Genomic DNA, 8,781 nt, shown 5'->3' on the forward strand with positions numbered 1-8,781 from the left:
TGTCAAGGCACACCTTGTGCTCCTGGTCGCTTCCTCAGCAGAGCGCTGTGAGGAGAAAAACCCGAGCCCTGAGTAAAGAGACACAGACTCAAGTCCCGGATCTGCCACCAACCATTGCTGTGACTTTAGATACTGCCCTGGAGACCAAATTCTGTGGATCAGATCTTTGCGTCTCCACTCAGCTCTGATACTATTCTGATTCTTTCTATGCTGATCCCTGATTCCTGAGCGGATCTTCCACTCTCTTCTCATCTAGCTTTAGAGAGGAATAAAAAGTTTTATAAGAAGAGGCAGAAGGAAGGCGATAGAGGTTAGCCAGCCTCCCGTATAACGAAACATGTGCTGGTGATAAGCAGCCTGAAGCTGAATAACATATTGCTAAGGGTTGTAACTTCAGGATATACTAAGATTCTTCCTTGCCAGTAACTTGATTTCTTTTAGGCCTGGCCTAACCTTGTCCAGATTTAAGTTCCATGCTAATTACCGAGGCTGGCTTGAATTATTCATGGAATTTCTACCCTGGAATTCTNTGCTTTTGGGACTTCTCAGTAATGAGCTATTTGGATAGGGGTCCCCTTGCTTTCTTGGGCCCTGTTTCCTCACCTGCGAACAAAAAAGGGCAGTTCCTCCCAGCTTTCAAATGTCTTTGCTTCTGTCACTGCAGGTGCCTCAGCCTGCAAGTCCACATGCAGCTCACAACCAGCGGCAAACCGTGGAGAAACACACACACACACACACACACACACACACACACACAATGTGCACAAAAAGGATACCATCTGACAATTAAATGCAAAAGGAATTATGCAATTAGCAAAGGACGTGGATCACACAACATGCGAGGCTAATTGCAGCACATGTAAATGTTTGCCAAATTAGATAAGTATGGGTTTGCAGTCACTCTGGTGCACAGATTGAGTTGTAAAGTTAAGGAAAATATAAAAATGATTATGAGATAGGAGTGATAAACATAGGGCACACGCACTGGGCTGATTAGGGTTATTAACCGAGTAATCATCTCATGCCTGGAGTGGAATGTTCTAGGAGCCCCTGGACTGTGTGATGAAGTTGCCATGTTTCCTAGCACAGGGAACATGGGCGCCATTTTTACATAGCACCTGCCCAGCACCTGAGCTCGCCAGCGTGCCCGGCGCACATTGCTGAGTGGCCAAGGCCATGTGTGCTGACACAGAAAAGGCAGGCTGGATCCAGACCATCCTCAGATTCTCCTGAACCTGCCACAAACGATAAATCTTTAAGTCCGTGGAGTAGCTCATAGGTGAGCGAAACTCTCAGGCTCAGGACTGTCCACAGAGAGGTGAAAAAGGGCCCTGGAGAGGAAGTCACAGTGAGAACCTTGGTCCTGGAGACAGACTGTGTAGATTTGAATCCTGGATCCAACACTAATTCTCTGACGAGTTAGTTCAGCTCTTTGTGCCCTGGTTTCCTCATTTGTGTCACGGGGACAATAGTATCACCTATCTTTTGGGGTATACGTAAGGATCAAAGGAATCATTACCTATAAAAGACTGTCTGGCACATATTAACACCCAAAAAGTCACTTATTTCTTCCCATTTAGTTTCCCCTCTTCATTAGGTCATTCATTCACCCAAGTAAGGGCCCGCTACGTACAAGGCACTATGCAAGTAACAGTGACCATAGCGGGGAACACACACGCACGTACACGCACACGCACACATGTTCCCTCCTCACACTGGGATTAGGTAGGAAGCGTTGGCACACAGATGACTGCAGTGAAGTTACATGTGAGATGTGCTGTTTAAGTGTTACCAAATGCTCTGGAATGGGCCATCATTTCTGCAAGGCAACTGGGGAAGGCTTCATTGACGACAGGCCATGACGAGACTTTAACATAGGGGAGACTGAGTAGAAAGATGTGTAACATTCTAGGTAGAAGGTACCGCATGGGCAAATATGCTGAATTAAGAAGATCGAAGGCAACATCGGGTTATTGCTGGAAGTGATGCGTGGGGCTGGAAAGCAGCTTTGAGGTCAAATTGTGTCACGGGGACATGGGGAAGGGGGTGGTGGGTCTCAATTTCAAGCCCTGAGTACTAATTTTATCCTGTGAGCCACAGAAAGTCCCTGGAACATTTTAAATGATACATTTTAGGACAAAGCAATGTAAAGGAAGATGAATCTGGCAGGGTGAGCAGGATGGATGGAAAAGGAAAAAACTGGTGACAATGTGAGCTCAGAGGCTACTGCAATAGTCCGAGTGTGCAATAACAAGGGAAAGAATGAAAAGAAATGCAAGGGACATTGGGAAGGATGAATTGAGAGGACTCGGTGACAAAGAGGATGTGCAGAGCAAACAGAAAGAGGAGGAGAGGACTCTGGTTTTGAATGTGAATAGCATGGACAGAAAGGGGGGCTTGCTAGTCAGCCAAAGATTCTGATTGCCGGTTACCCAGCGCATTATCCAAACAAAGCTCTCCCAGGAGGAAGGAGCATAGAGTAGGAGTTCTGAACATGGGCTTAAGACTCATATAGTTAGGGACACCTGCCTGCTGTGCTATTTGCTAGCTTGTCACCCTCAGCCAGTTTTAACCTCCCAGAGCTTTCCTCGGCTGCAGAATAGGGATAAAAACAGCACTTCTCAGGAAGGTGAAGATTAAGTAGGATAATAATGTGATGATAATGTAAAGCACCTGCAAAGTACCTGCCCAAAGTCAATGCGGAACAAAAGAATACCAGAGCCCCTAAGTTCATGTTTTGATCATGAGGAAGCTCTTTCCAGATCCTGCTGAACCCCCACCATCACAACACACCGTCACTATGTTAAAGCCCCAAAGAAGCACTGTTTGGCACATACGTGGATCAGGTTAAAAATAAACCAGCTCACTGTGTGGCTTTCGAGCCAGGAGAAAGAGCAGTGAGGAACGGTCCCTGCTAATGAAATTGGCCCATGAATTTGGGTAAACTCCTCCCATGCTCTCATCAGGGGCTCCATCATTTTCCTTCTTGTGCCTCTCAGGCAACACCAGCTTCCACATACCTTTCCTGGTTTCCTGTGACAAACGTGTTGAAGAAGATCCCAGGGGCTGCTGACCAGTCAGCTGCTGTGTGTGAACTTCAAAGGCCTATTGACACAGCTGCAGGCCACTGGGCCAGGGGCCCCCCGGGGTGGGGGTGGGGGACGCTGTCTGAAATGCTTGAGCTATACCTTGAGAGCAGCAAAATGGCAAAGAGGGGCCAATAAACCACCCCAAATCTTGGAGAGAGCACTGTTATTCAGGCAACAAAACTTCAACACGCCAAAGCAAACTCGTTCTATCAAACGGGCCACTGGTGCTTGGAAATTACAGACCTAAATCTTGGTCTGATCCATTTTCTGTCACTGCAGAGCTCCGCTCACAGCTGCTGCCTTACTGCAGGCAAAACTGCCCTTCAGCCAAACTGCTGTTAAGTTTTCAAAAATACCCAGAACCCTCTGAGACAATCCCGTAAGGGTCCAGAAAAACAAAGAAAGACAGCAAGCTACGAAGGAGGGGATTGACCCCAGTCTGTCAGACTTCAAAGCCTGTGCCTTTTCCCCGTTTCCAAGGGGAATTCAGCCGGGGTATAGAATCATACAATGTTGGGAGACTCAAGTAATTGAGTCTCATCCCCCCACCCCATACCACAGGAGAGATAACTGCAGCTCAGAGAAGTTGGGTGGTTTGTCTAAGATCACACAGCATGTGACAGTTCCTAGCAAGATACTAGATCATGTTAATCAGACTTTTCCCTTATAATCAAATAGCAACTGATGTTCGGGTTTTTTTAATCTGTTGCCTCAGTTGGTCCCACACCATCAGTGAGGTCTTTATGTCACAGACATTTCCAGCCGCTTTCACAGAAAAGGAGTCTGAGGCACAAAGAGGTACGTGGCTTACCTGAGGTCACAGAGCCAGCAGAGCCAGGGTTAGAGGCAGAGTCTCTGGGTCGTAAGCCAGTTTGCCCCTATTAACCAAATCCAACTCAGTGCCTGGGCTGTGCTTAGAGCAATTAAGATGTTTATGTGCTGGGAGAAGAGCTGCGAGCGGCAGAGAGCAGAAGAGGCGATATGCACTAATAGAGCCAACAAACTAGATGAGACACCTTAAATTATGATGCACTTACCAATTCTACTAGGAGATAAGAAAGAATACGTTATCTTAGAGTACTTTTTCTTGTTCAGTGTATCTTTCTCAAGCATTGCTATAAATTAGGTGCCCCCCCCCCCAAAAAAGCTAAAGCAGACTGCTAGTTGTAGGTTTCAAAGACCTGCCCCCACAGCTGAGCACTGTGCACAGGTGCCTTGTAGCAGGGGAAGGCGGGAGGCAGCAGAAGGGGACAGAAGACCCAGACCCAGTTGGTCAGGAGGAATGATTTCCTGGCCAAACAGTCTGGTTCCTAGGAACCTCTTTCCCTAGAGGGATCACAACCAGAAGAAATAAAAATAAAAATAAGTCTTGATTTGTCTGGATTATAAGAATGTGTAACAGGGGCGCCTGGGTGGCTCGGTGGGTTAAGTACCAGACTTTGGCTCAGGCCGGGATCTCACAGTTAGTGGGGTTGAGCCCTGCGTTCGTGGGTTCTGAGCTGTCAGCACAGGGCGTGGAGCCGGCTTTGGATTCTGTGTCTCCCTCTCTCTGCCCCTCTCCAGCTCACAGTCTGTCTCTTAAAAATAAATAAACATTTAAAAAAATTTTTTTTAAAGAATGTAGAAGTATTTAGTACTTACCCTAATATGCAAATGGTGTGCTAAGTTCTTTACATCCCTTATTTCATCTAGCCCCACAGCAACCCTTCAAGGTGGGTGTTTTGATGCCTATTTCAGTGAGAAGGAGAATGTGAGGCTCAGAGAGGTTAAGTAATTTATCTAAGGTCACACAGAAGTAATGATGAGTTGACTTTGAACCACAGTCTATTTCTCTCCAAAGCCCGAACTCGTATCCACATCCTATCCTCAAAGAAGGTAACCGAATGGAAGGTGCTTCTCCCTTCTCCAAACCCCAAGTTCCCTTAAGAGGCAACCATCTATGATATGATGTAGATATGACATTATCACAATGACACCATGACATAACAAGCATCTAAAATTTTTAGTTAACCAGTATCTTTCCTTTTTTAATAAAGAAAAAGTCATTTCACGTCATTGAAACGAACTTTAAAACAATTATAGACTCTTATTTCCAAGAATGAACTTGGAACAGAGCTTAGCGCGCTTTAAAAAGCACATGTAAAACTGTCCATTTTGTGGGCAGATTCAAGTGCAATTTACTGTAGCCAATTTCCATACTGAAACATACTGTGTGATTTTATTGCGCATCTGCAGTTAAGGCTGAGAGGAGAGTTCCCTACTTCTTTTTGGACGATCCTACGCATGTACATCCTAGTCGATCTCTGTACTGTATGGAGAGCAGTGCAGTGAGCAGCTGCATTCTATCAAGTTACACCTGGGTGTGCGGTATATCTCAGGTCAGATCAGGTCCTGAAAACCAGGACTTTAAGGGGAATTCACAAGTGCCATGGAGGCACTGTTAGAGGACGAAGTGGGAGATTGGAGGGCTCAGTGACGGCCTGTGAGCCTGTGGGGAAACTCCCCCATCGCCACCCCCACCCCCCGCCAGCCCCACGTGGCTCATCAGGAGGCTGTTCTGTATTCCGGGCTCCCCGCTCCAGGACACCCCTGACAGCCGGCCGAGGTTGGACTAACTGAAGCTGACTTCAGTGTTCATTCCACAAGGAACCAGGCCACCTCCAGTGAATCTGAAGCAGCAGTGTGAAAGACTCAGAAAAGCAAACAACTTCCCCAAATGAAGGTCATGTCCCTGGAAAAAGAAAATGAGAGAAAGAAGAGTGGTAAGTGAAAGGTTGGCCTTGTCTCTGTGATCAGGGGACAGCGACTGTGCCCTGTAGCTGATGCCCAGCACAGTCCCTGGGCTCAGAGCAAGGGACTTCTACGTGTGGCTGAAAGGAGGAAAAGAACAGAATTTGGGATCCTAGGGGAGAAAAATCCTACAGGAAACTCACTAGCTCACTAACTAAATAAGTACAGTAGAGGAAGAACATAGAGAAAAAGTCATGTCTGCTAAACTCAGGAGCGGCAAAGAAGTCTCACATTTAGAAGAAAAAAATAAAATAATGATAATAGTAATAGTAATAGTAGTAGTAGTAATAGTATTACTACTAATAGTAATAATAGTAGTAGCAGTGAACACTTTGTACCAGACACTGTTCTCCTGCTTGACTGTAAATTCCCAAAGGGCAAGGACTTTGCCTCTTTCACTCACCTGTATATACAGAGCACCTGATTCAGGGCTTGGAAGCATTGTAGGCATTCAGTATATGCTATGCCTTTGCTACGCTTTAGTAAATGAATAGAGCCAAGAGCATGGGAGGGAGGTGGAAATAGTAGTTTGTTAAAGTAAAAAAAAAAAAAAAAAAAAAAAAAAAATTTTTTTTTTAAGGATGGTTAAATTATGAGCTCATTTTCTCTAACATTTTTGAGACCCAAGTAGGTGTCAGGCATTGAACTTGGCCCTGAAGATAAAGAGGTTAAAAGACAAGGTGTCTTTTGGGCTTGGGTGAGATGGCACGCAAGACTAGGGCCTTATTCAGTGAACCAACATTTATCAAGCTCCTGCTGTGGGACAGGTACCCAGCTGGGCACTTTGGGGAGAAAGAGATAAGGAAGTCCCTCTCCCTGCCCTCCAGGGGTTCACAGTGGTGTAGATGGGGTGTCTGTGACAGAGATGGATGTACGGGGTTGTGATCAAGACAGGACATAAGGAATCTGCCTGAAGGGGGTCAGCCCAGTTACCTTTCACTACCAGACTTCAAACAAAAGGTAGTAATTGCTAACCATGGAGCTTTTGGGATTCCGGTATTGATTGGGACTTTTTCATGTAATAAATTCCTGCCCCTACTCCCAGGAATCTGTATATATACATTTTGAATGTTCTAGAGAACCTGGAAAAAATGGGTTCTTCCAATCTACAAATAAGCACAAAGACTACATGATCCTCAGCTCTGTGATAATTTTAAGATCGGATGACATAGTCATACAGTGAGGACAGAACTCAGACTCCAATTCTATAAAAGGGTCTTCGGTATTTTGTGTTCAGTTATCCCCAAAGCATTTTAAAAATGTAGATGTGGTAATCGCTCGATATATGGAAGCAACTGTTGCGGCTGCAGCTGAGTCCAGGGCTGCAGATACCCATCCAGGGCTCATCAGTTGAGTGAGGTTTCCCACAGGAAGTCAAGGAGAGCTGAGGGGGACTTCTCACACAGCCGCCTGCCACTAACAATAGGCTCAGAGCAAATCTAGCTCCACAGCTGCACACCCCAGATCCAGGCTGGTCCCACCTCCTGCATCCCTTGCTTGTATCCATCCTCCTTACACCCTGCCCAGATTGGACCCAGCACAGTTCGTTTGGGGACAGAGGAACTAACTAGTTAAAAGAACCGGGGAGGATTGAGATCTGGTCGGGAGCAGCTGCGATCTAACCCAGCACGTGGGGATCTGTGCCATTTAAAGCTCTAGACAGCTGTTTTGTGTGGCTGCGCCAACGCAGGCTGTTGAAAAAGCACAGCGCCCACATTGCCCCACTGGGTCAAACTTGGGAGGTGGGGCGGCAAGACCTTTTTGTCTAAAGGTTGACCTTTTGTCAAAAAGGTCTAGAAGCCCACTAGCTAGGGCACCTCCCTCTCTAGCCCTGGGCGCAGGGTGGGGGATGCTGCTCTTTAGATGCGCGGCTCCAGTGATGACGAAAAGCATGATTCCCAAATCCTGAATGTTACCTTTGAAGCCAGACACCTCAGACGACACTCATCATTCTCCCTCACGTCTGGTTATCTTTCCTCCTTGATTAGTGCCTAACGTGTTACACAACATCTCACCCTCCACGTTGTGCAAACCGTGAGGGTAGCAGCATAGAGTTGAAAAACTGGTCTAACTTCAGTGAGACACAGATTACACAACCCGGTGAACAAAAGACCAGAAATAAATGAACGAATAGTCCCTTCGATTTTAAAACTAATCAAGGGAAAACATGTTTGATGGGAAAGTTACAAGAAAGATTTCCAACCTGCCCCCTCGTCCTGCCTTCTCAGCTATACAGTAAATATGAAAGTTTCGGTGGTCTCATAGCCTCCCTTTATATTCAGGTTGAATTTCAAACCAACGCATGATACAGTGTTGAGGAGAAAGGCTTCGGCTTGCTTTTTTATTACCTCTTACATAAAAAAGAGTTAAGACTTCAAAATGACACCATTTCACTCTTCAGAGAGCTACTTTTCATCAGGGACTTGGATTTTAATTTCACATGCTTCAATAAGATATGACAATTGTCATTAAAACAAGAATTGCATATCCCACTTTTTCTCTATTTTGTTACGCTGGGCTGTGGGGAGGGGTAGATGCTTAAAGATCCTTCTCGGGTGTCGCCAACCTTGTTTTCATAGGAACTTTCAGAGACGGTGAAATTGGATATATATGAACTGGGAACAGGTAGACCTGGATTCCAATTCTGACTCAGCTTTCGTGGCCATCACTTAACCCTTTTTGCGCCTCAGTTTTCCTCTCTATAAAGAAGGACACAACTGTCCTGTGAAGGAAGTGAGGGCTGCCACCAGCACAGTGAAGCACAGAGCTTTCCGTGGAAAGCCCTTAGCAGTAAACGAGACTTGGCTTTAAATCCCAGCCCTGTCGTTTAGGGATGGTTACTTTAAAATGCTCTGCTTCACTGTCATGGCCCATGGTTAACACCTGTGCAGAGTTTCAAATG

Source organism: Crocuta crocuta, unplaced genomic scaffold (genome assembly GCF_008692635.1).
Source record: "Crocuta crocuta isolate KB4526 unplaced genomic scaffold, BGI_CrCroc_1.0 scaffold233, whole genome shotgun sequence".
Lineage (NCBI taxonomy): Eukaryota > Metazoa > Chordata > Mammalia > Carnivora > Hyaenidae > Crocuta > Crocuta crocuta.